This window comes from Coccinella septempunctata, chromosome X (assembly GCF_907165205.1).
Source record: "Coccinella septempunctata chromosome X, icCocSept1.1, whole genome shotgun sequence".
NCBI classification, from domain to species: domain Eukaryota; kingdom Metazoa; phylum Arthropoda; class Insecta; order Coleoptera; family Coccinellidae; genus Coccinella; species Coccinella septempunctata.
In genome coordinates, this window is record NC_058198.1 from 6,945,624 (window position 1) to 6,972,064 (window position 26,441).

A 26,441-nucleotide genomic window follows, 5' to 3' on the forward strand; every position below is an offset into this window, starting at 1 on the left:
CCAACATATTCATCCACCATATTCCAACTGATTCTAGCTGTTCGTATTTTATTGTCGCCTGGAATATTTATTACCGGGTGTTTCATGTCAAAAATTCACGATCGACCTCTCGGATCGGGGATGCCGTTAATGAGAACAGCTCGGTCAATCGGGAAACAAGAAGAAAGCCTCATATTATATAGCGGGATAAAGTCGGCCTGGCCATCCCAGAGGACCCCAAAAATATTTGGGACTTTCCCTGTCCTTTCGTTCTTTCGTTCTCGGCCATTTCGATTTATTTTCAGGTGAATTATGTTCAATATCTGGATTTGTCTCTGCACCCGGATCTCTCACAAGTTCATTGCGGAGAAATTCGTAGGTGTAGTTGATTTTTGTCCGGACCCGTACAGACGTCTGACCCGGATAAAGATGCGCATCTATTCCCATGTGGATTTTGCCCTTAAGAAACACCCACGCAGGGTCCGGCTGATTTTGGTCATCATTTTCAATATAAAACATGAGGGGATCCGAATTTTTCGAATTTGGTGAAAAGTGTCGTATATAGACTGATCTTTGGCATCAACTTCTTGATCTGCCCCCGTAGACCAGTCATCTGAGTTCAATTCATCCTCAGGAATATATGCGCGATCATAAAACATGTAAGTTTTATGGATTTGACACCAGTAGTTCGTTATCCTTCAGACTCTGAAAAGATCTAGATTTTTTAATCGAATTTTCGCCGATAAATGGAATATTTTCGCTTCTACGATGCGCCTTCACAATTTCCAGCTACTTTCGAAGCTTCATCGAGGCTTACCGACAGGTTTAAGCAGTTAGTTCATTCAAATTTCGATTTCTTGATCTTTGTTTCAATCGTCTGAAAATTCTACTTTAATGTCAATGAAGTGTCAGAAGTTTTTTGAATTTCTTCCTCGTTTTTTCAATTTTATACTGAATAACCACTGGTATATCTATGGGAGATGATTCCCCAACATAAGGGTCCTATAGCGTTCCTCGAACAACTGAAGAACAGAAGAATCATCACTTGGAAGACTGGACCTGATCGAAAGACCCTCCCAGACAAAAAGCAAGATTTAACTATTATTAATTTGAGTACTGAAGGCATTTCTAACGACGATGGTGATCCTCCACCAAGATCAGCAGAAGATTTTTGACGTAGAGATGATATTCCACCCAGTGCAATTGAAGGACAAGTCATGTACCTATGATCATTTTTTTTTCTTCAGTCATCATCAAGTCTTCGAATAAGTTTTGATGAAAGCTTTATTATTAACTTTTTTTCTCGTTTTCTGCTCTGTTCCTTTGTTTCAGATATTATTTCGAAATGGGAAAGAGGATAAAGAAATTTTTATATCGATGGAAAAGAAGCCCTTTAGTATTAAAAGCTTATTCTGTAAACAAATTTGACATCACTACACTACTCACGGGGAGACAGGGTTTTTTTACTGAGGTTTTTCCCTAAGCTCTTGTATCATACTCCAAATTGTATGGTACCCCATTACACTAACCTTTGCTTAAACTCACACATATGCTTCATTGTTTGATACCTAAAAATGTATTGCTGACATTCAAAAGAATATATATATATACCTCAATCAATCTGTGTATACTCGTTTACGAATTCTCAAACTCTCCTATTTCAGATCAATATACATGGAAACATGATAGTGATCACTAAGCTGAGAAGAAGCATTCATTCTTTTTCCAACTTCATTCATTCAAATTGAGAGCTTTTTTTTGCCTTCAATAAATAATGACAAGAAAAATTCCTCTTGACTTCTTGACCATTTTCAAACTGCCTGAAATATTTCTTTGAGTTCAGTCAAATTCCATCATTTTCTGATTGGCTGATGTTTGTTAGATACCTTTTTAAGGACAATGAATAACAATCGGATATTTGGTATGCATGTCTAACTTGACATACTCTTTGAGAATGGTTATTGAAAATCACAACTGCCATTTAAATGGAGATGGAGACGTCATATCTCAAATTTTGGACAAGCTGAATCTCCGAGCATATTTAAAATAACAAAACTATCTTTGATTCACCAGATTTATCAGTTAAAGATCGGCATTTCATTGAAAACGTTCAAAAAAAAATTGAAAAGTAGCTATTTATATGAATATTTTGTGAAAGAGCTTCAAATCTCATACTTCCAATACCAAATGAAAATTTCCGAGACGCAAATCTAGTTGAATGTTTTATTCATAGCTGCTTTCGAAACTGACCTACCTTATTATCCTCGTTACGCTGAACTGAGTCGAAAACAATTATGAAAAAACAGGAAACGATTAATGAATCAGATTTTTCTGGATTTTACTAGATTGACTAGCTCGCAACATGTACAATGATTATTTGTCATTATTTTCTACGCATCTCATACATTCATTCCTTAAAACGAGGACTCAATTCGAAATAACTTATTAGTAATGAGGAATCATCATAGTCCAGACAAAGGTGAACGGTAGAAGGATTTTTAATTGATATTTCCTGAACTGAGAGCTGAACAGCGAGAGAGTGTGATCATTTCGAAGTTCTAGTGTTGTTTTGAATCTAGCCATAGCTGCTAACCTTGGAGTCGTTTTCGATGAACCAAGAAGATGGTTTATATGAATCAGAAAGAGTGTAGGTGAAAAAAATGACCTACAGGAAGCAGCAGTGACCTCCACCTAACAATTCCTTGAGCAAGCTATAACAATTTTCCACCTGCTGATGAATATTTTTGTTCGCAATATTTCTTTGAAATACTTGGTGATTTCATGGAAATGCACCATCACCACAGCATTTCACTGTTCTTCTTGAAGCAGCATTCAAGCAAGCATTCAATATAACCCATCAATGACACCTAATGAGGAGGATTTCTTATCTGTGAAACATTTCAGATTAGTAATTCCAGACCTCTGAAGTCGGAATCGACACGCTGAAATGAAACCCCTCCTAACTGATCGATTCCGAGCTCCAAAACCAGTCACCATGATGTAATATGTAATAATGAAAAGCAAAAGTGAGAACCTCTCCAGAACGAAGGTGAGCAATGTGAGGGGATACTAAGGGTTGCTCGGAATAGCCCTTACAATGTCGATAGACAGGTTTATGACGCTGAGGATACGATAGCATCTTACGGTCATGACTTATAAGGGATGCACAATACCTAGCGTGTGATGATAAGAGTATTGATTCGAGCCATAAATAATGGAAAAACGATCGATTATTCAAATGAAACGATGCGACATGATAGTCTCGACAAAGAGGGTTGAAAGTACTCTGCCAAACTTTGCGATAATTGAACTTTTACACTTCTGTATTATGATTTTTCGTTAAAAGTCCGGATGTTCATTCATAGTATTGTGTCAGATTGATTTTCTTCTCAAGAAGCCAAGGCTTCCCAACTGATACTGGTATATGAATAATGAAATAGGAATTTTATACTGATCTCTCACAGGGTTTTTGAGCTGAAAATCCAGCTAGTGAACAATTAATTTTTCGAAGAAGATTGTTCTGACAGGTTTAGGAATCTACAACTCCATCTCTATCACTTTTTTCTGTAGGATTGCTTTAGAAATAACAAAACGTTAGAAATGATAGGATAAACCAAGCAGCAAATTAAGTGAGGGAGCCTAAATTTCACTAGCTATAACTTGGACATCACTGTCTGTTCTTGTTGTACAGGGTGTGGATGTTAACGCTGGAAGATCTTTGTCACCTTTCGGATACATTGTGCCACTAGGGAAATATTATAATTTGATAGTTCCACTTTTATTTCTATTCTAGCTGACTTTGACATCAAACCTTCAACCTTGTTGGCAAGAAAAGAAGTTCAATTGGGCCAATATTTCAGTGGGGTTATTGTGATTTTCAGAACAATTTTCCTTCTATATTTCAGATGACCCTAAAGTCTTGTGATACATTATTTTAGTTGCCAACTACTAGTTTTTACATTTTAATCATATAAATTTGTATTCCTGGAACCAGGATTTGGCTCTATCTGGATGGTTGACCAACAGACTTATTGAATTGAAAAAGGAGGCAGGAATTTAGTTGGTATGCTTTTCCCAATGACCTTAAGTAGAATCTACAGCTCACCATCCAGTTCCAGAGTTCTCATGAACTTCAGTATCTGGGATGGCTTCAAGGAGATTACCTCCTCACTCCTCGTCAGCAACATTTCTTGCGTTGGCTAGCAATGGCGAGGTCATCTCCCACCAGGTGATCTGGAGTTTCATCCTCCTCCCCACAGAATCTGCAGGCTCATTTGCATTAGGTGCTTCTTGAAGCTGCACTGCCCTATAAGGAATCCAGTAAGAAGGTGCAGCATATCCTTGCTAGAATCCACTTAAAACCACTAAAAAATTAGTAGAGGCTGATCTGGAGTTTCATCTTCCTACCCATCGAATCTGTAGTAGTCAGTTTCTGCTAGACCCATTCCAATAAGATGCTTCCTGAGGCGGGAATGCTCTGTAAAGAATCCAGCAAGGATGCGTAGCATATTCTTGCTAAGATCCAGAGATACTTCTTAGATCTCGCAGTGTTAAAGTTCCCTTCGGCACTACCATATCGTCTCAGATGACGTGTGAGCTGAATGATTTGATCGCAGCCTGATTGTGAAAATGCCAGAATATCGCATTTCTGATAGTTTCTTCTTGCGTTTATTTCAACACATGTTTCGACTGCAAATACATATTTTTACCTGAAAAAACCTTTCTGATTCCTAACTATCCCATCGCCTGTACCTTTCCTGGATTTTCTTAGGATGACCTCATGAGCTTATCCATCTATAACAAGATAAAGAGTTGTGAGATCTGAAATGATCTCTAGGGGCCAAGTTGGGCACGTTCTCATGACTCCAGTGATGCAAACACAGCCTAGCCCAGTGGCTATTCTATCAAAGGCTTTCCCCCTAATGCTCTGACTTGCCTTGGCATCCCAGACTATTCCCCACAAGTTATTACTGGTCCCTAAATTATGATGTACATCTATTGCAGTTGTTTTGAATTGTTACCAGCCAAATTTCTGCATGCCATGAAGGCCTTTATTGCTTTACTAGCATGATCTCAATATGCTCATTCCCCAGGAAACTTATTATCTAGGGTAACTCCCAGATATTCAACTTCAAACTACCACACATCATTTATCAATTGTTATTAACCGAGCAAGGTTTTCTTTTCGATTGCATGTCATTCTGAAAAAACTATCAACGAATGAGCATTGAACATTTTGATCCTTTTCTTATTCTGGTTACCTTCCAACGATAACTGTTTCAATGTAAATGTAATGTTGGTCTTGTATGAATTACCATTTTTCTTCAATTTTCTCCTCATCCCATGATTTTTAAATTAGTGTCTATCATTTCTCATGCTGTTGTTTTCACATATTTGATCTTTCTCCTAGATCGTTCCATATTCATGATCTTTGTCACCTTTCGGATACATTGTGCCACTAGGGAAATATTCTAATTTGATAGTTCCACTTTTATTTCTATTCTAGCTGACTTTGACATCAAACCTTCAACCTTGTTGGCAGGAAAAGAAGTTCAATTGGGCCAATATTTCAGTGGGGTAATTGTGATTTTCAGAACAATTTTGACGCAAGTCTGATGAGTTTCCTTTAACCTCCCATTAATCACTTAAGAACAGCGTCAAGACAACAGAGATTTACCCCATTTAATCCACTTTCTGAATGCTGATTTTTGAAATTCTAACCGGACTTGATTTCTGTCATCAAATCGATCTCTTTCAGTTATACCATTCGCTGAATCATTTTGTTGGCTCGAGCTTGGAGCGAATGATGTGAAAAATCATCCCGGCCCTGTGAAAATTCAATTACTCGTTTATACCCTTCGAAAATGCGTATTCGGAATCGCCAAAAGCCTCCAAAACACAGAAATTTATTTGAGAGCAGACCTGCCTATGGCCAGCTCTCATGGAATGACTTCACAGTCAATAATTACCTCCATTTCCTGAAGCACGTTGTGCTCAGGAAGGAGTAACAGCGTCGTAACTCACAAACAGATTAGCTGTAACAGATGGATTCCCATCTGGTGTCGATACAACCATTCGTTTTATTTGGCCCCTGAAGCTCCAGGCTCTCGACATAATTTTTTCGAGGCTTCTCGCAATTCCATCCGGAATAATATGCAAAATATGTGTCTGAACCGATTACACAGGCCAACGTTGGCGCGTTGAGCAAGCAACAGTCAGCAAACGAGTAAATTATGGGCTTACTAACAGCAAGTTGACATATTAGTGATGTTTTATCGGCATGGCCAGTGTGGGGCCAAATTTCAAAACAAATAGAAACCGAGAGAGGGCTGAATATTACTCGACAGTGGAGAAAGCGGAACCGACAGTAAGTAATTGCCAGGGTCATTAATTTAAAAGCTACATATTGGGGTGTTTTTGTGGCGTAATGCTGACTGTTGTCTGGAGATGGCACTGTGATAGAACACGACGCTGCTGAAACAGATGGGGTCGCTCGCTGACCGGTAAAATGTTATCATCATACTCTGTACATAGCAGCTTCTATTCGTCAATATAGGGTTGGATAGGTCATAAATTGCTGAGAAATATACATGCAGACACCTATAATTTCATAGGAATCCCCTACACGTCATAGTCACATTAGCTATTGAACATGTGGAGTAATAAAACTCAAACATAACATCGTTTCTTAAAAACTGATTAAGCTAGACTCATATGGTTGGAGATGTAACATCAATTATCATATATATACAGGGTGTTTTCAAAGGTGAGGCTCTTGTTTGGCAGAAGGTAGAACTCATTAAAATAAGTCGTTTCACCAACAATTGTCTATATAAAATATCCAAGATGGCTGAGTTACAACCCCTAGAAGTTCGACAAAATTTCATTGAATATCAAGTATGGGACTGTGGAAGGTGACTCTGGCATCGCAAAAAGAAACAAAACATGAACATATGGCTGGACAATGAACGGTTCAGTACCAAGTTCATCGGATTAGATTCATCAGGTCACTTTTGAGAGAATCATAATTGTTGTATCATGCAATTCATGGTGAAAAAAACATGTAGAAAATCGAGGCAGTTTCTTGAAAGTGCTTATGTTAGTTATGTGGAAAAAGGGCTATGATGTTTCCCCATTTCATCCCATTTTTCCGACGTTTGTTGGAATGTTCGAACAAGAAGATTGTGATGCCCATTGCGAAAAAATTCGTGAATAATGTAGACGAATTTCATTCGTGAGATTTTGAGGTAATCTTCTTTTTTTTCACACTTGTGTCCTAAGTCTCTTCTGTCAGTTGGTATCGAAATGAGCCATTTCTTAAAATCGTGTAAGTTACTAAAAAATAATGAGAACAATTCGGCAATCCTAAGTTTCCATTTTCGAACGAGCCAATATCCTAAAGGAAACCACATGGTCGAATCAGGAGATGAGTTTTTTCCAACTGCTTTGAGATAATTCAGCTAACAAACTGTCTAGGGTCATATTAGGATCTATTTCAGTAATCATTTTCAATTTCTTTTCAACTTTGTCAATTTGAAAGTTTTGTATAGGTGATTTTTGGTGAAACGCTCCATTTTGACCAGTTCTACCTTCTGTTGAAAAAAAGACTCACCTTCAAATACAGCGTGCCAAAAAAGTAACGTAACTTGTCAATAATTCTTGTACGAAGAATTATTGTGGAAAATCAAGGCACCCGTCGATTTTCAATTTCGAAAACAATTTACCTTATGCCTTTTTTAATTTGATATTTCTCACCCCCTACGCCCCGCACCTCTCTACTTTATTTTTTCAAATGGAAATATCTATATGGATTGTAATACATCAAATGGAAGGTAATTTGATTACCTACTCAGTGATGTAGCTAAAAGTAGAATTGGTTATGCCGTTTTTTTATTAATAATTATGTAATAATTTACAATTTGTGATTGCTAATACTGATCGAAATTTCTGAGTGTTTTCTTCTGTGGTTCTAACGGTCTTCACTTAGGATATGGATGCCTCCAAAGGCTGAATATAAATCATCCAAATGACCAGACCGAACGAAACGCAGGAGGAATTATTCCGGATGAGATTTTCGAAAAAAAAAAAATAAAAGACATAATTCTTCCCTCTCCTGTAGTTCCAACGGTTCAACTAATTTGTCTTCGTCCCGATGTAGTAGGGATTTCTCTCGTTCGGATTACAATACCGCCCCTTGGTTGAATGTAAATCTAATTATGATAAGGAAAAATGGGGGAGGAACACGTTCTTTCTCTGTTTTCGTTTACCAGAATTGAGTGAAGGGGTGGGGGAGGGTCCACGTGGAGTGCCTTGTGTTCATTTCGCGATTATTCTGTTTCGACTGATGAGGAATTATTCCCTGGATCTCCTTCATCGAAGCTCTTAATACGTAAAAAAATTTTTTTACGATTTTTTGTACCCATAGCCATGTGGAATTTGTTTCCAACTGTTCGTGGAGTTTCAGCTGGGTTCTATCTCAAGAAAATAAGTTCTATATTTCAGATTACCCTAAAGTCTTGTGATACATCATTTTAGTTGCCAACTACTAGTTTACATTTTAATCCTATAAATTTGTATTCCTGGAACCAGGATTAGGCTGTATCTGGATGGTTGACCAACAGATTTATTGAATTGAAAAAGGACGCAGGATTTAGTTGGTATGCTTTTCCCAATGACCTTAAGTAGAATCTACAGCTCGCCATCCAGTTCCAGAGTTCTCATGAACTTCGGTATCTTGGATGACTTCAAGGAGATTACCTCCTCACTCCTCGTCAGCAACATTTCTTGCGTTGGCTAGCAATGGCGAGGTCATCTCCCACCAGGTGATCTGGAGTTTCATCCTCCTCCCCACAGAATCTGCAGGCCCATTTGCATTAGGTGCTTCTTGAAGCTGCAATGCCCTATAAGGAATCCAGTAAGGAGGTGCAGCATATCCTTGCTGGAATCTGCTTAAAACCACTTGAAAATTCGTCGAGGCTGATCTGGAGTTTCAGCTTCCTTCCTATAGAATCTGCAGTAGTCAGTTTCTGCTAGACCCATTCCAATTAGATGCTTCCTGAGGCGACAATGTCCTGTAAAGAATCCAGCAAGGCTGTGTAGCATATTCTTGCTAAGATCCAGAGATACTTCTTAGATCTCGCAGTGTTGAAGTTCCCTTCGGCACTACCATATCGTCTCAGATGACGTGTGAGCTGAATGATTTGATCGCAGCCTGATTGTGAAAATGTCAGAATATCGCATTTCTGATAGTTTCTTCTTAGGTTTATTTCAACACATATTTCGACTGCGAATACATATTTCTACCTGAAAGAACCCTTCTGATTCCCAACTATCACATCACCTGTACCTTCCCTGGATTTTCTTAGGATGGCCTCATGGGCTTATCCATCTATAACAAGATAAAGAGTTGTGAGATCTGAACACAGCAAACACAGCCTAGCCCAGTGGCTATTCTATCAAAAGCTTTCCTCCTAATGTTCTGACTTGCCTTGGCATCCCAGACTATTCCCCACAAGTTATTACTGGTCCCTAAATTATGATGTACATCTATTGCAGTAGTTTTGAATTGTTACCAGCCAAATTTCTGCATGCCATGAAGGCCTTTATTGCTTTACTAGCATGATCTCAATATGCTCACTCCCCAGGAAACTTACTATCTAGGGTAACTCCCAGATATTCAACTTCAAACTACCACACACCATTTATCAATTATTATTAACCGAGCAAGGTTTTCTTTTCGAATGCATGTCATTTTGAAAAAACTATCAACGAATGAGCATTGAACATTTTGATCTTTTCTTTATTCTGGTAACCTTCCAACGATAACTGTTCCAATGTAATGCCACTTGTTGGTCTTGTATGAATTACCTTTTTTTTTCAATTTTCTCCTCATCCCATGATTTTTAAACTAGTCTCCATCATTTCTCATGCTGTTGTTTTCACATATTGGATCTTTCTCCTAAATCGTTCCATATTCATGATATTTTCTCGTGATTCTGGTTTTCTTGTTGTCTATTGAGGAACTCATTTCAGATTCATAAATTATAGGCAAGATTGATCAATGTATTTTCAAGTATAGCTAACGAGTATAAACTAACAGAACAGCGGTCGACAAATTGGGATGGTTCACTCTGTAGATGCTGGAATCAAACGAGACAGCTAATTCGATGGACAAAATCTGGATTCTGTATAAGGGTCCGGGAATTGGAATCTCGACAAAGTTATATATCTTATCGGAGGATATCGGAAATAATGGGGATTATGAAATCTAGTACGTTAACGGCTCATTCGATGGCGCTTGTGTCGAATTACATTCAATTAACGACAACACATCGGACAGTGGAGCGAGTTACATCAACTTGTATATGTTGGGGGGTAGTGCAAATGACAGGCCAGTTTGTGGAAGCTTTTCATATATGTTGCCGAAGTTACATGTTGATCTACACAAGTAATTGATTATAGTGGGCCGGAAGTGACACGGAGTTGTAGGTGATACATCATCGACATGTGCGTTACCGTGAAACAGTAGCATAGACTGAGATGAGGCGCATGCATTACAGGCCTTGAATCTGGAGGACTCAGGTGCCGAATTGCACTGGTCCATTCGCAGTATATGCAGTGGCACGGTATTAGTGATTGATCACTTCTATTTAGCCAAATCCCATTGCTATACCAGCTCGAATCTCATTATTACGTCAAGCCAAGATGCTACTTGAGTTAATGTATGAACAATAGGCTTCATGGCATGCCCCGCCTGTTGCTATAATTTATTAATAGCCTAATAAAAGTACGCTTTGGCAGTCGTTCTGCCCCGAGAATAAGGATTTTCCGCATTTAATACGGCAAAAGACATTCTCAGGAAATCGTTCCCTCCTTATTCCCAAGCGAAAAACAACATACTCCCGGAACTCGGAAAATGTGGACATTGAAACTTGCAAGTTACGATTACAATAAAACGGAAACCCGAATTTATTAGGGGGACCTTTCTCCTTTTATTTCGAAATTAAATTATAACTTATTATAACAACGTTAAAAACGTCTCCTGAATGTTGCAATAACAATATCGAACCACGGTTCCCTTTTCAGCGCCTCGACATCGACTCCAATTCATAACTGATGCTGTACTGAATAATGAGCTAATTTGAAGCCGGCCTTACGACCCTGTGAATTTATAAAATTGTTATAATATACTCGCAACCATTTGGCCTATCCTCATACACATTTAGACGTTTCTTTTGAAATAAAACGTCTAGCCTTGCTAGACCCTTGTAGAATTCTACAGAGTTTTCAAACTGAAACACTATACTATACAGGGTGACTCTTTGACTCGTACAAATATTTCGACAGTAGATTCTTGAGGTCGAAAGAAACATTTTTTCCCTTACCATTTTTTCCGAATCGGCATGGTTTAAGAGATACAGGCTGTTGTGGAAACGTAAAAAACATGATTTTTTATTCTATCTCAAAAAATGTTTTATCGAATGAAATGAATTTCGGAATATACGAGGATATATTGAAAAAGTATAAGCCTAGTTAGAAACGAACAAAACTTCAATGTCAAGATATTTTATTACTCAACATATTCTCCTCTTAATTGCATACATTTATTACAGCGAACCTGCGACGTCTCTAGACCTTTCAAAAAAAATGTTTCTTCTTGCTCTGCACATCAGACCTCCACAGCTTTTATTACATCCTCGTAGGAAGAAAATTTACGACCTTTTAAACTTTTTTTCAGTTGAGGAAAAAGATGATAGTCTGATGGAGCCAATTCTGGTGAATAAGGGGGGTGTTCTAGTAATTCAAACCCTGAATCACGAATTTTTTGCATGGCAACATGAGATTTGTGTGCAGGGGCGTTGTCCTGCAAAAACAAAATACCTTTGGTTAGCTTTCCGCGCCTTTTTTCTTTAATTTTTTCCCGTAGAGTGGTCAGTTATGTCGAATAGTAATCTCTGGTTATTGCTCTACCCTTATCCAAAAAAATCAATCATGATTACTCCATGGCAATCCCAAAAAACTGAAGCAAGAACTTTTCCAGCAGATTTTTGGACACGAAACTTCTTAGGCCTTAGATCCACACATGCATAGTGTCACAAATTAAGCTAGTTATTCTGAAAATAATTTTTTTTCCCAGGGGTGGCACAGCTCATTATGAAAACTTAAAATGGCAATATATGTATTTTTATCAGGGTCTTTTCTTTCAATCCATTTTTTGAAATAACGTTTTCATACGAATCACAACCAAATATTTCTGTTTTCTTTTCAATGAAGTTTTTCTTGTCTGAGGCCCTTTCATTCCTGAATCCAGAAATTCGGTTTTTTGCTATTCTGGCCAATAAGTGAACTGAGAGCAAGTATTTCTGACCTATTGTGGCTCATAATGTGTGTTTGGAGACTTTTTCACTTTCCGCTTCAACCTTTATCTATGAATTCACGTTGCCTTCGGTGATTTCGGGATGATCTACGATGCTGTAACCAAAATGTGTTTGAAGAGTTCATCAGCTGAGAGAAAGAAGCAAACAGATCATTGTAAACGGTCACATAACCAATGTTTGATCTATTATTCTTGCTCCCCTAGCATTCAGCCCAGTAATTCAAATATTTATCCCAAATTTCTGTCCACAAATTCCTGCAGGGGTAGCCTGCGGTTTCAGAGACATTCCAGAGTCAAATAGTAAACACTTTCCAATGTAAAAATTCTTTACCGCTTAGTTTACATTCCTGTTGCGAATATTAGGAATGAAAGGCACGCCTGAAGACTACGGTGTTGCCTCTTCTCATAAATGACCTCAGAACGAGACAAGGGTTCCCGTTCAACACTGAACGAAATGAAAATTCAGAAAAGGGAGAGGTGATCTCCTTCGAGTGTTAGTGATGTTAACCGTCAGTTAGTCCGGCGAAAAACAGATGAAGTCGGCAAACCGGAACAATGGCGTTTGTCATGGATAATTTCTCCGTTGTTTTGTGAATTTGTTTTGCAAATTGAGCCTTGCCAAGTGGAATATTCCGCTGTTAACAGTCCCCAATATTGGTTCATTTAAGTTGAAAGAGTTGAGGGAGTCGTCAGGTACCTTATGCGTCATTGACTCACCCCTCAAAGTTTCATGAGAATCGTTATTTTAGTTCTAAAGATATTCAATATTGATTCCAAATCATTCCAGCGACATTTTTTTTATTCGTTTTTTAAAATCTCCAAAGGAAATCTGCGAAAGGGTTTTGATTATTATCAATAGCAATATAGGAAACAGATCACCCAGTATTAATGAATTGATTCGAAAAAATTTCTAGTATTGTATATACAGAGTGTTTTCAAAGGTGAGGCTTTTTTGTCGGAAGGTAGAACTCATCAAAATAAGTCGTTTCACCAGAAATTGTCCCTATAAAATATCCAAGATGGCTGAGATACAACCCCTAGAAATTCGACAAAATTTCAGTGAATTTCAAGTACGGGACTGTGGAAGATGACTCCGGCATCGCAAAAACGAAACAAAACATCAACATAAATAAATAAATAAATAAATAAATAAACATATGGCTGGACAGTAACAAGTTCATCGGATTAGATGCATCAGATCACTTTTGAGAGAATCATAATTTTTGTATCGTGCAATATAGGGTATATATATATATTCTTTTGAATGTCAGCAATACATTCTTAGTTATCAAACAATATAGCATATGTATGAGTTTAATAGCGTTTTCTGTTGGTAAAACTAGTGCTGCACTGGATCACAGAACCTCAAATATGAATTAGGATATCTTTAAATATATGCTCTATTTTTATAATATGCACTCAATGAGCACTAGTTTCACTAATGGAATATTCTATTGCAGTGAATTTCATTGAAGGAACTACCTTCATATCCCTTGGAATGATTCTAGTGACATCAAAATATGCACTCGCACTGCACTAGTTTTACCAATAGAAAACGCTATTAGCAAAGGTTAGTGCAACGGGGTACCATACAATTTGGAGTATCACACAAGAGCTTAGGGAAAAACCTCAGTAAAAAAACCCTGTCTCCCCGTGAGTAGTGTAGTGATGACAGATTTGTTTACAGAATAAGCTTTTAATACTGAAGGGCTTCTTCTCCATCGACATAAAAATTTCATCTTCTTTCCATTTCGAAATAATATTTTAAACAAAGAAACAGAGCAGAAAACGAGAAAAAAAGTGAATAATAAAGCTTTCATCCAAACTTATTCTACCACTTGATGATGACTGAAGAAAAAAATAGATAATCATAGGTACATAACTTGTTCTTCAAATGCACTGGGAGGAATATCATATCTGCGTCAAAAACCTTCTGCTGATCTTGGTGGAGGATCACCCTCGTCGTTAGAAATGCCTTCAGTACTCAAATTAATAATAGCCAAATCTTGCTTTTGACTGGGAGGGCCTTTCGACCAGGTCCAGTCTCCCAAGTGATGATTCTTCTATTCTTCAGTTGTTCGAGGAACGCTACAGGACCCTTATGTTGGGGAATCCCCTCCCATAGATATACCAGTGGTTATTCAGTAGAAAATTGAAACAACGGGGAAGAAATCCAAAAAACTGTAGAAAATTGAGGCAGTTTCTTGAAAGTGCTTATGTTAGTTATGTTGAAAAAGTGCTACGATGTTTCCCCATTTCATCCCATTTTTACGACGATTGTTGGAATGTTCGAACAAGAAGTTTGCGATGCCCATTGTGAAAAAATTCGTGAATAATTCAGATTAATTTTATTGGTGAGATTTTGAAGTATTATTCTATTTTTTACACTTGCGTCCTAAGTCTCTTCTGTCAGTTGGTATCGAAATGAGCCCTTGTCAGTTACTTGAAAATAATGGGAATAATTCGGCAATCCTAAGTTTCCATTTTCATCACCTCGTAAATATCGAACTAGCCAATATCCTAAACGAAACCACATGGTCGAATCAGGAGATGAGTTTTTCCCACTGCTTTTCGATAATTCAGCTAACAAACGGTCTGGGGTCGTTTTATAGGATCTATTTCAGTAATCATTTTCAATTTTTTTTTTCAACTTTGTCATTTTGAGTTTTGCATAGGTGATTTTGTGAAACGCTTCATTTTGACCAGTTCTACCTTCTGTTGAAAAAACCTCACCTTTAAATACGCCCTGTATATATTTGTTCGAGTCAGGATAAAGAACGATTAGATTTGAACCATATCTATTTGTTTTTTATTTCACATTTTTTTGGTTTTGGATTCTGTTTGAAATAATTATGAAAAAACAATTGTACCAATGAATGATGGAATATTCTGGATGTTCTTATTCCCCTCATTCCACTGAAAACTCCGGTCGTAATAGGCAGAGTCAGAAAATGTCTAATTTTGTAGCTTTCCTCCACGGGTCTCGAATGTATTTTCGCTATCACAACCACCGGATTATTGTTTGGTAGCGGCACTTATCAGTCGGCTTTTGTGCCATGAATTCGGGAAAAACGAACTGATAACAGTCATGAATTTATATACATCCTGAAAAACAATTAAACACCCGCATTCATCCGGCGTAAAGTCTTCCCGATGATGAAATATGCATATGGTATTTCCATTCTTTCGGGGAAGAATGTGGAAAATATTTAATTCGATGGGTGTTTCGCGTCCGGTCTTAGTTAAATTAGATTTTTGTGGTAACATCTACAATAACAGAAAACTGTGAAAGACGGAAATATGCCGAAATTAACTTTCATGGGAGTTCAAACGAAACCGCTGCATTTCAACGTCAGATTATTTTCATTTCGTAGCCTTGAACGGGGCAGATTTATTATGGAGGAACGGACCTTTTCCCGTTGCGGATTTAGCAGATTCTGAAATCGTGTTATCCTACTCAAATACTATAAGGGTTGGCTCAATCGCGATTTTTTCCTAGAGTCAACTTCACCCCAACTCGAGAGTTAAACGATCAGAAAATGGCAGAGATCATTCAGTATATTTTTTTTAATCTACATGAGATTCTCATTTCGAAATACCCAATTGTCACAATTTATCAGGCTGCCTTTTTGACTTAGGCCACTTTTCCGACGAATTTCATGGTTTTAATGGTTTTAATTGGTGATCATACCTTGAAAAAAGGTCGAGATAAATGTATGCTTTCTTTATTAGATTTCCGAAAAGTTCTTGAGTCTCTTCCAGTCTTTCGATCACTCTACATGTGGCCTTAAAGACACTGCGTTTTTTCGAAAATGAAATGACATCTCTCAAATGGCATGCCCTGAACTTTTTTGTCCATTGGCGTAAACTGAATTTCAATAACTATTCATTTCCTTTCATATTCACATTTTTCAAAGGTCATTTTCAAGAAATTATGGTGTCGTTCTCATCAAATGTAGAGTGAAAAACTGCAGAAGACTTGAAAACTCTTCAAGAACTCCACCCATTCATATCTTGTGGTGCACCACAAGGAAAGTTAGGGTTGAAGGTTGAACTTCACTGGAAACATCAGAAGGAAATGCGTACTCAATTTTTCTAGTTCAGTAAGAGAAAGTTTCCTTTCTCGTCAACATTAGATGTGTTTCTTCTTTTTGATATTCTGCTAAACGTAGATTTTACAGACATATAGTCGTTTTATCGTACTGTTGCGCCTTGAATCTAGACCAAAAGCTATGTAACTCTAATAATATATATAGTTTTTTTAATGTAAGCAATACATTTTTGGTTATCAAACAATATAGCATATGTATGAGTTTTAGCAAAGGTTAGTGTAACGGAGTACCATACAATTTGGAGTATGATACAAGAGCTTAGGGAAAAACCACAGTAAAAAAACCCTGTCTCCCCGTGAGTAGTGTAGTGATGACAAATTTGTTTACAGAATAAGCTTTTAATACTTAAAAGCTTCTTTTCCATTGACATTAAAATTTCTTTATCCTCTTTCCATTTCGAAATAATATCTGAAACAAAGAAACAGAGCAGAAAACGAGGAAAAAAGTGAATAATAAAGCTTTCATCAAAACTTATTCGAAGACTTGATGATGAATGAAGAAAAAAATAAACAATTATAGGTACATAACTTGTCTTTCAATTGCACTGGGAGGAATATCATCTTTGCGTCAAAAACCTTCTGCTGATCTTGGTGCAGGATCACCCTCGTCGTTAGAAATGCCTTCAGTAGTAAATTAATAATAGCCAAATATTGCTTTTGACTGGGAGGGTCTTTCGACCAGGTCCAGTCTTCCAAGTGATGATTCTTCTATTCTTCAGTTGTTCGAGGAACGCTACAGGACCCATATGTTGGGGAATCATCTCCCATACATATACCAGTGGTTATTCAGTAGAAAATTGAAAAACCGAGAAAGTAATAGCATTCTGCCCTAATTTTGGCCTCATAGAAAAGAACAACCTGTGGTTTGAACGTGTTATTCAATATTCACTCATATTACAGCCGATCACTGAGGTGAATATGATTCCAATTCCGAATAAGCCTAGGACTTGCATATCCCTGAATGTAATTCGTTTTTGGAAACCACTCGTCATAACCATATTAAGTATGATATACTACTTGCTACAAATATGAAAGAATTTTCACTCGAAGTAGTTCTGAGCGAATTCTAGGGAGATTTAATGCTGCATTTCCATGCAGCATTTCCAATTTAAATGTCGTTTTGAATTCGAATGTAGATGAGCAGGAGCTCACTGTAGGAGATTATTTTGTTTGACTACAACAATTTCTACAGATTAGGGTACTTGAGCACTTCTATAGAAACGGTCTATTAATTGAAATATATAGTATGTGCGGATATTACAAAGTTCCCTAGAGAATATTTCACGCTTCCAGTCATAAGAATATCGCCATGCTTTCCGCCATGAACATTTTTCAAATTCATAATGCCTCCTCTGAAGCCCAGAAATTAAGTTCTGAATTTCATGAGATAAAGCATCAACACCAGCCGGCATCATATTATTTAGTCGTATCTCGCCACCAGATTCGAGATCTCCGAATTCAATGGCGGGCAGAAAATTTTCCCGCCATAATGAATTCATAGAATATTCTGTTGAATCAACTGCGGCATTATCGGCATTATTGAGATAGTCTTCATGTTGCAGACAACATAACGCCTCGAACACAACCCCTTTCCACTATGAAATTCAGACAGAGGACTGGGGAGCTGAATAGTTCATTAGTGTATTTTGGATGAATGAGGGGTTCGCCTAAGATTCGGCTGTCAAATATGAAAAATATAATGGCGTCAGTTTCGAACATTGCAGTTTGAACGCTGGTGTTCTTCAGGGCTCAGTTTTGTTCCCCACGTTTCTCCTGATCCACATCTACGATCTCCAGAATAACATCGTCACCTCTATAAATGATGGCACTTCATTTTCTCTCCTCAGTGGCAAGACTTTGAGCATCATTGAGTACCATTTGAATGAAGACTTAACTCGAATAAATGTGTACAAGTTACAAAATTTGTGGAACCTCACAACCTCTAGGATGACCAGATTCCAGACACAGCGTTTGGTGACTCAGAACCAGAGATTCTACTTGACATGATTGCCTGTTTGACACACGTCAGATTGATTTGAATTGTTCAGGGCAAGAAGAGCTACGTCCTGGAATTCTTTCCTTGGGGAAGTTTGAAAAACTCCATGAATTGATGAAATTTTTCTTGGGCGATGTGAAACTGTTGTTGCTTATAAATATATAAATAATGTTGACCATATTGAACATATTTTAGACATAATTTCTATCGGTATTGTTGGACCACTCATTCCAAGTTTCCATAACAGGGGTAGAGTCCAAAATAATTATTTTCCTGGGTGTTGAATACTTGGAAATCAGACGTTACACCAAAATGGACTAATAAAAGTTTAGACAGTTGAAAACCGAACGTATGATTAAATACGAAGTAAAGTGAAATCAGTTTTCTTGTTTTCTTATCTCTTATTACACTCACATAAAATCAAGAGTGTTCCCATAATATATTGAATCGATTTTAGTTTTAGATAGGACAGTTTGAGTGAAATGTCCTATTTGGATGAGTTTCACCCCCTCTATTTAATAATTACGAGTAAAAACTTAAATGGAACTGAAGCGAGAAGGAAGAGTCGTGTGAAGCCTCTCCACCTTGCCAAATCTCCACAGATCCTCGGGATTAGAATGAGGGACGTCCACAGACTCTGGTTCAGCCATGGGTAGAAGGTGAAGTGATATTATAAATGAGGATAAAGTCTTATTTGGAATCGATCGAACGTGAGGGAACGTCAAGATATTCCGGTTCTATTTCTACTGTGGTTGTCAGTGAAAAACTTATTAGGTGGCGGGTCTTGGTTGCAATTTACATAATGCCCCCAAAATGCGGAGAATTCCACAATCAGTGAACCAAGAATCCCTCAATCATTCTCCACTAATAAAGTCCCGGCATTTCCCGTGAATTCGGATTGTATTATCACCGTCAATTACGGCGTTCAATATTCCAATATTTCGTTCTTTGGAAGAATGACCTTAGGGGATGAACCATCGGAACTTTGAAAGTAAAATCGGAACTCGACAATGAAATGACCACCTATCGAAAATTTTAGGGAAAATTGTTGAGTTGCTTCGCTATCCTCAAAACGCATACAGAAGTTTTTAAATTGAAAAAAAAATATTGGCAATATCAAGAAGGGAACTAGTCAAACCTTTTGTTGAAATAAAAATACTGATCAGTTTCAGATGAGCGATTAAAATCCCGAAAAGCTTTCAAAACAATGACCAGCTATGGCCTTTAAAAAAACGTTATTTATTTACGCACCACTCTATTGTTACATAAACAGGAACGATAACAGGGTGACCCCAATCACACTAAAATCCAAAGGAAAAAAAATAATGACATATTGATTCTTGTGTGAAAAAATTACACTCGAAATAATTATTCCACCCTAGTACTAGCAGAGAGATTGAATTACTGAACTATGTATTCATAAATTCGAGACAAATACGAAAGTTATTTCAAATTCAGACGGTAAAAAATTTAAAAAAAAAAACCCTGAGATGCAAATAACAAAAACACACAACAGAAGATAAAAAAAACACATTTAGCATCAAGAATCATCTGTCAGACATTGTTTTCAAACCATAATCTGCATGTAATGATTTGAAAATTTCAATTGCAAACTGCTTTCCACACGCTAAGTTACACTATTAAAAAAATCCCAAGAAAATCGTCACTCATGAATGGAAGATAAAATGGAGTTTCTAATAGACTGTATCTAAATATGGTAATTATCGATAATTCTCTCTAATAATTAGGGATCAACTGCTTCAATTTCAGCTCCATTGTCAAGCCAAAGCATCTATTGTGCTTGTGCGAGATATTCTCATTCATCCCAAAAAAATTGTAAGGGAAAACTAGCAAGTCCTTTGCGACCAGTGAATAATTAGACATATTTTAACTTATCGCCATTTCGTTACCGAAATATATGTGAATTTCAGAAAAAAAGCGGCAAAGTTTTATTTCCAATTACTTTTCAAAATAATAACTTATGGATTTTCAGATATATGAGCAAGTTGCATTATGCTGAAGTTATAGCTCTTTAGCAAATAAGATCTTCTTTAAAAAAAAAACAGTAAAATTTTTAAAAAGAAGTCTTTCACCTTGACCTTTAGAAACGACACATCGGAACAGTTTCTTGAATTAAGTAAAGTTGAGTTAAGCCTTTTTTGGGTTAATATTCCATTTTCACTATTTCAGGGGTAAAATTCAGTTATTCTCAAAGAAACCCTGGTGATTATTATCACACTCGAGATTCACAAAGGCGGGAAAGTAAGATTCATGATAAGATATGCTGAAAATTTTTCAACGCTGAATTTTTTGTTTCATTATTTAAAATTTTTTGGGGTTAGGTACTCATAGACGTTTTTAAGTGCTGAATATCATCTTAAATCTATTTGAATGAATGTTCCACATATTTTTTCCACAATGATCGTGATAATTCTTCAATGAATTTCGTCATATTTGAACACGAAAGTAATGAAAACAGAGATATTTGTGTAAAAAGGATTACGAGCTCATGCACAAGAACTATTTTCAATTACAACTGAATAGAAATATACAAACAGACAATCAGTCGAGAAATTTGAAGGTTATTCTGATTCATTGCTCTGAATGTTAAATGACACAAACGTTTTTTCATAAGAAAAATCAGAATTCTGTTTAAACAGTTTCTTGAATCAAATTTTCTTAGATTTTGTATAGTTTTTCTTTAGTTTCGTTTTTAAAAGAAAACTGAGATATTGAAACCTAAGAGATAATGCGAAACTTGAGTATTACACAAACAAGCAAATGGAAAGAAAAGATTGGTCATTCCATATCTGATATTTATTTTCCAATTGTTTAATGCTCATTGGTGCTTAGAGCAAGGGTATAATTGTTACATTGAGCGGAATCACCCTCACTAACTTCCAGTTGTTATGTTAGTTGAACTTCACTATCGTTTAAATTTCCCCCCACAAAATCACGTCCTTAATCTCATAATAACTTGCCGGTTAAGCCGGCCTTATCCAAAAACGTAGCCCTATATCGAAAACAACAAGAAAGTATCCAGGAATCTGTCTTAGTTAGACAGTTAATTAATGAGTGTTTCTTCCGAAAGGCAGCTGTTTTTAAGTCATGAGTTAATTGTGTAGCGGAAAAACAGAGTTGCTTCACCCCTATTAAGTTTCAATAAGGTTTGTTGCTTTGTCTTGTTCGGTCGGGAGAACAAATTAGTTCTTCATTTCCTTCCGCCTCTCTATCTTGCATTCTGACAGAATGTGAAAAACTACAGGAACAACTATTAGTAGTCGGTGAAAACCCGCGGAAATTCATGTTCCGGTCCATCGGTTTTTCTTTTGGGGTAACTTTCCCGAATGTTAATTTCGCCAAGTTGATAAAACTTCACCAAAAAAAAAAAAGTTTCGCGTGTGCTAAATTCGCTTTACACGCAGATTTATCGACTTGGGGGGTAGTTTTCGTTCAGTTCAAAGAGGCATTCAAGTTGATCTCGGTGACTTACCCAGTGACACATCACAAACACGTAACCGAAGTCGCGGATTGAGTAGGTTGGCTCTGCGAAAGCTTCCCTGAAAATGTGGAAATGCGGACTGGAGGCTGGAGGAGCGTGTTCTTGTTTTGAGGACTTGCGCTTTCGGCCCCCCCTTTCGCCTCTCCGATCCTGTTGCTTCTTTTAGTTCAGCTGTTCATCCAGATACCTCGATGAAAAATATCCCAAACAGTCTATAGGGTGGCTTTAATGGCTATTCATTAGGGGGCACCGGACGAGGTATTTCGATTTTTTTTTTATGAATGCCGCAGAAAGTTGGCAGATATTGTTGGTGGTTTAGCGGCTGGTTTGCGGTCTGAAGTTAAATATCGCTCCAAGAGAATAGGAACGCGTCCTTTCCCATAGCCTTGGGGCATTCCTTTGGGTTGATAGATGGTTGCAAAGTGGAAAACTACATCTGTATGTCCTGGCGTATTTCTATTTATTTTAACTTCGCCAACGAAGTTCGTAACTGTATAACATACAAACAACCAAGCTCATAATACCGTCCAGTGCATATTTAACACATGATGGAAACTTCATTAGATCGCAAAAAGATCTGTGGACATCTCATCGCCAAAAATTTCAAATCTCTCAAGATTATCAATACTGTATATTATATCGATATGTTGAATTTAATTCTGCTAGTTTTGACCAGTATTTGCACCTTTCAACCTCTTGATTGCAAGCTCAAAACTCTAACCATGCCTGCTATAAAAATGCTAACAACTGGAAATTTTCATGATCATAAGGATGAGAGGTTTTTAGTTCGCAGTTATAAAAGGTGATTATTTCTTGTTCTTAGGGCGAGAAGATAATTCCCAACATGAGAAAGTTGAATTATTTCTTTTAAATAATCCTCTCCATTGATTTCTCAATGTGTACAAATGCATTGCTCAAAAATTTAACTGGAAAACTTACTGAATGGATTGGCTACGTCTCCAGATCGAATTTGTATTGGTATTGAACATATCTGGTCTGCGATGTCAGTGAAATTAAACCGCGAATCTGACCCACCGCAGACACGGAAAGAATATGCAAAAATTCTTGGATTCATGTTCAACGATTAGCTTTGATGGTTGGTTAGAAAATAACTTTAAATTTCAATCAAACATTGATATTTCTGGTTTTACTGGAGGAATCTGACTGTTCATCTGAATTGCTACAACAGTTTTTCAGAAAAAAGTATCGCATTTTGGATGATCTTCAATTGAGCAACCGCACTCTCCTAAATTCTCTTCTGATACTCTCAGAAAACCCACATTCGACAATTGTGAGTATATAAAAATGTTATAACATGAAGTCAACGCTATGTAGAACGAACAAAAGCATTCTTATTATTGTAAGCAATATTCTTGCATGTGTTGTTTCGTGAAACTAATGTTTTTAAACAATCTGTGTGATTTTATTTGAGCTGGAAAAAAGGATTGCTCTAAAATAGCCTGATGTACAGGGCTACTGTATCAGGAGGAAGTACCAGACGAGCTGTTTCGCTATTTTTTATAATGTTGCCTTGAGTTGGGGGATATTTTGGTGGTTTAGTGGTGGGTTTGTGGCCTTAAGTTAAATATCCGCTCGAGTAAGTGAGGACGAAAGCTTCCCCTTTGCCCTACAGCATTCGTTTTGGCTTCATAGAATTTCTAGAGTTAGTTGTGTATTCGAAACGAGTACAAAGTGGAAAACTAGTATTGTTAATTCTGTTATATTTTTGTTAGTAACTTAAGGACTACGTAATCCACAATTCAACATGGTTGGATGTCTGGAGCTCTTTTAAAAAAATTGATTTATTTACTGACTGGATGATATTTCGGGAACTTTCGAAGTCGAACAAAAGCACCACAGTTCTATGTAACATTTATCAAATCTAACATTGAATCTTCGTCTTTTGAATCCATAAAGCTGTGTGTTATGTAGTTCTTCATAACAGAGAAACCTATGTTTTCTTCAAGAATTAAGGAAATTTATCTCATTCTCATGCACAAGCTGAGAAAAAATAAAATATCTGCTGTATATGTAGATTGAGGTAATTATTTTTTACTGATATCTCTAAAAAACTTTGCACACTGAAAAGTTCAAAAAATTCACTCTCGTCTGTTCTGAAAGGTATGAAGTCGAATTACTGGATGAATTTCTCAAATAGAAAGGGGATTTTAATTCAAAAAAATGCACAAGAAAATGTGAGTTTTCATCCACACACTGTAATACCCCCCTATTGAAGTGAAGGCTTTCATTTTCATTCATTCGAGTACCAAAATGAATCAATCATAAAATTGGGGAAATGTCATCGAAAAAAATCATTTTTTCCATTTGTTGAAAAGCGGCCAATCCTCGAACTAGAAGACGGAAATGCTGCCTACCTACGCTGAAAAAAATACCATAAAATCAAGAGGTCGACTTCTAGAAAGTTTCACAATCACCTATCGATCGAGACGTGATAAATCGGAAGTAATATAATAAAATCGGAGACCACTAATAGTCGAACGCCACAAGTGAACTCATCATTTTGAAAGGTTTTCAACGTTGTTGGAGATTCCGATGAGGGGCCAAGTAAGAAACATAGAATCAGTGGGTTCAAATCTGTACGTACATTTTTTTATTAATTTCGACTTTTAAGTAGCCAAGGCTATTCATAACCGAAAAGAAAATAAAATGATATTTCCGAATTCATACAATGAACTCCCAGTATACGGAGAGAAGTTTGCATATTTTTCTGTTATCGCGTCGGATTCCATGAAATATTCCATATGTTTCATATATAATTCCAAACCTATGAAGTATATCCGAATTATCATAGTCAATCATAAAAAATACGATTTTTTTGCCCTATAGTACCATCACCGCACTTAAGAAGCTATATTCTGATAGCAAATACGTGTAGTAGGAACTAAGTCTAGTGAAAATTATATAATTTCGCCTCTATATTACAGTACTGATGGATTTACATCAAATATAGTCCTCTATAGTTCAGTACTTTCAGTTGGAAATGCTTCAGGTTGAAATAGTTGAAATATTTAAGATATAATGAAACTGTGTGTTGTCGTGCACTAAACCGTATTAGCCGATCTTGTGCAGTCGTTCTATCTCTTGCCCTTCCACCCCCATATTTCAGCTCAATTGATACTACACAACACAATATACAGGGTGACAATTTGGAAATTTACCAGTCCAATTATGTCATGACAAGGATGATTTCAGAGAAAATGTCGGAACAGGTCAATTTCTATTCGTGGGGGGACGTATTTTGAGCAAAATTGTAATCCGAAACCTATTCAACCCCAAGTGTAGGAGCTATCACCCCTAAATTTTCATTAGGGACTAGGGGGTGAGCTATACCTCAACTGAAAGATCACTTGACCCTCTACATGAATACTATGGTTTGCAAATTTTTATTGAGTCCTTGAAGTAGTTACAGGGGCTGACAATTTAAAAACTTGCCAGGACAATTTTGTCTCGACAAGGATGTTTTCAGAGAAAATGCCGGTACAGGTCAATTTTTATTCGGAGGGGACTTGTTTCTAGCAGAATTGTAAGCCAAAATCTGTTGAATCTTAGGTATACACCTAACCCTACGGGTTGTCACCCCTACATTCTTAATAGGGAATAGAGAGGGTGAGCTATACCTCAATTGGAAGACAATAGTATTATGTAGAGGGACATATTGTCTTCCAATTGAGGTTTAGCTGACCCTCTATTCCCTATGAAAAATTTAGGGGTGATAACCCCTACACCTAGGTTTGAGCAGATTTCGGCTTGCAATTTTGCTCAAAATATGTCCCCCTTCTTTTAAAAATGGTCCTGTTCCAGCTTTTTCTTTGAAAACATCCTTGTTGAGACATAATTGGCCTGGCAAGTTTTCAAATTGTCACCCTGTTGTTGCAATAACCCAATATCGTACCTATGGACGACAAAAAAATATTATGCACCTACAAGAAATGAGTTTCTGCCATTTTTTTTAAATTAAGTCATTAAGCCCTCAAATTTCATGAGGACCATATTTTGTGTTTGTGTAATACGCAGACATAGGGCTCCCCACATGGTTTGTGAAGCAATACTGAAAATTTTAAGTGAAAAAGTTTGTTTCCTCTGGAATATCCACTTTTTTAGCCGTGTATTTTCACTATAGGATTCCTCTGGAAAACGAAGCCTATTGGTTCAGGCATAGATATCAAGCAAAATATGTGAACAAATATGTACATCGTATAATTCAAAACTAGATTTGTAATTGGAGCAACAATCATGACCAGAAGCTACGAACGAATATCACAAAAAATGTTTGCGTTTGAATCGAAATCCTATGGAAACAATGGATGTTATTCGTTTGCGCTGCCTATTATTGCATGTACGTCCACTATGGAGTTAATTGAACATCGAAATGGCTCCATTTACCTTTCGTTATAGGTTGCGATCGCCAAAATGATGTTTCAGTATTCCTCTGAAAGTGAAATGAGTAATTGTATGA

The 26,441-nt window shown here is 37.0% G+C and overlaps 1 protein-coding gene across 1 annotated transcript in view; it reads right to left on the bottom strand.

Moving 5' to 3' along the window:
- Positions 1–22,034, bottom strand: part of LOC123322036 (lachesin-like) — a 106,023-nt gene extending 83,989 nt beyond the window's left edge. The window contains exon 1 of the mRNA XM_044909860.1: positions 21,956–22,034. The gene's annotated coding sequence lies outside the window, so the exon portion shown is untranslated. The remainder of the gene's footprint in view (positions 1–21,955) is intronic.
- Positions 22,035–26,441: the final 4,407 nt, after the last annotated feature.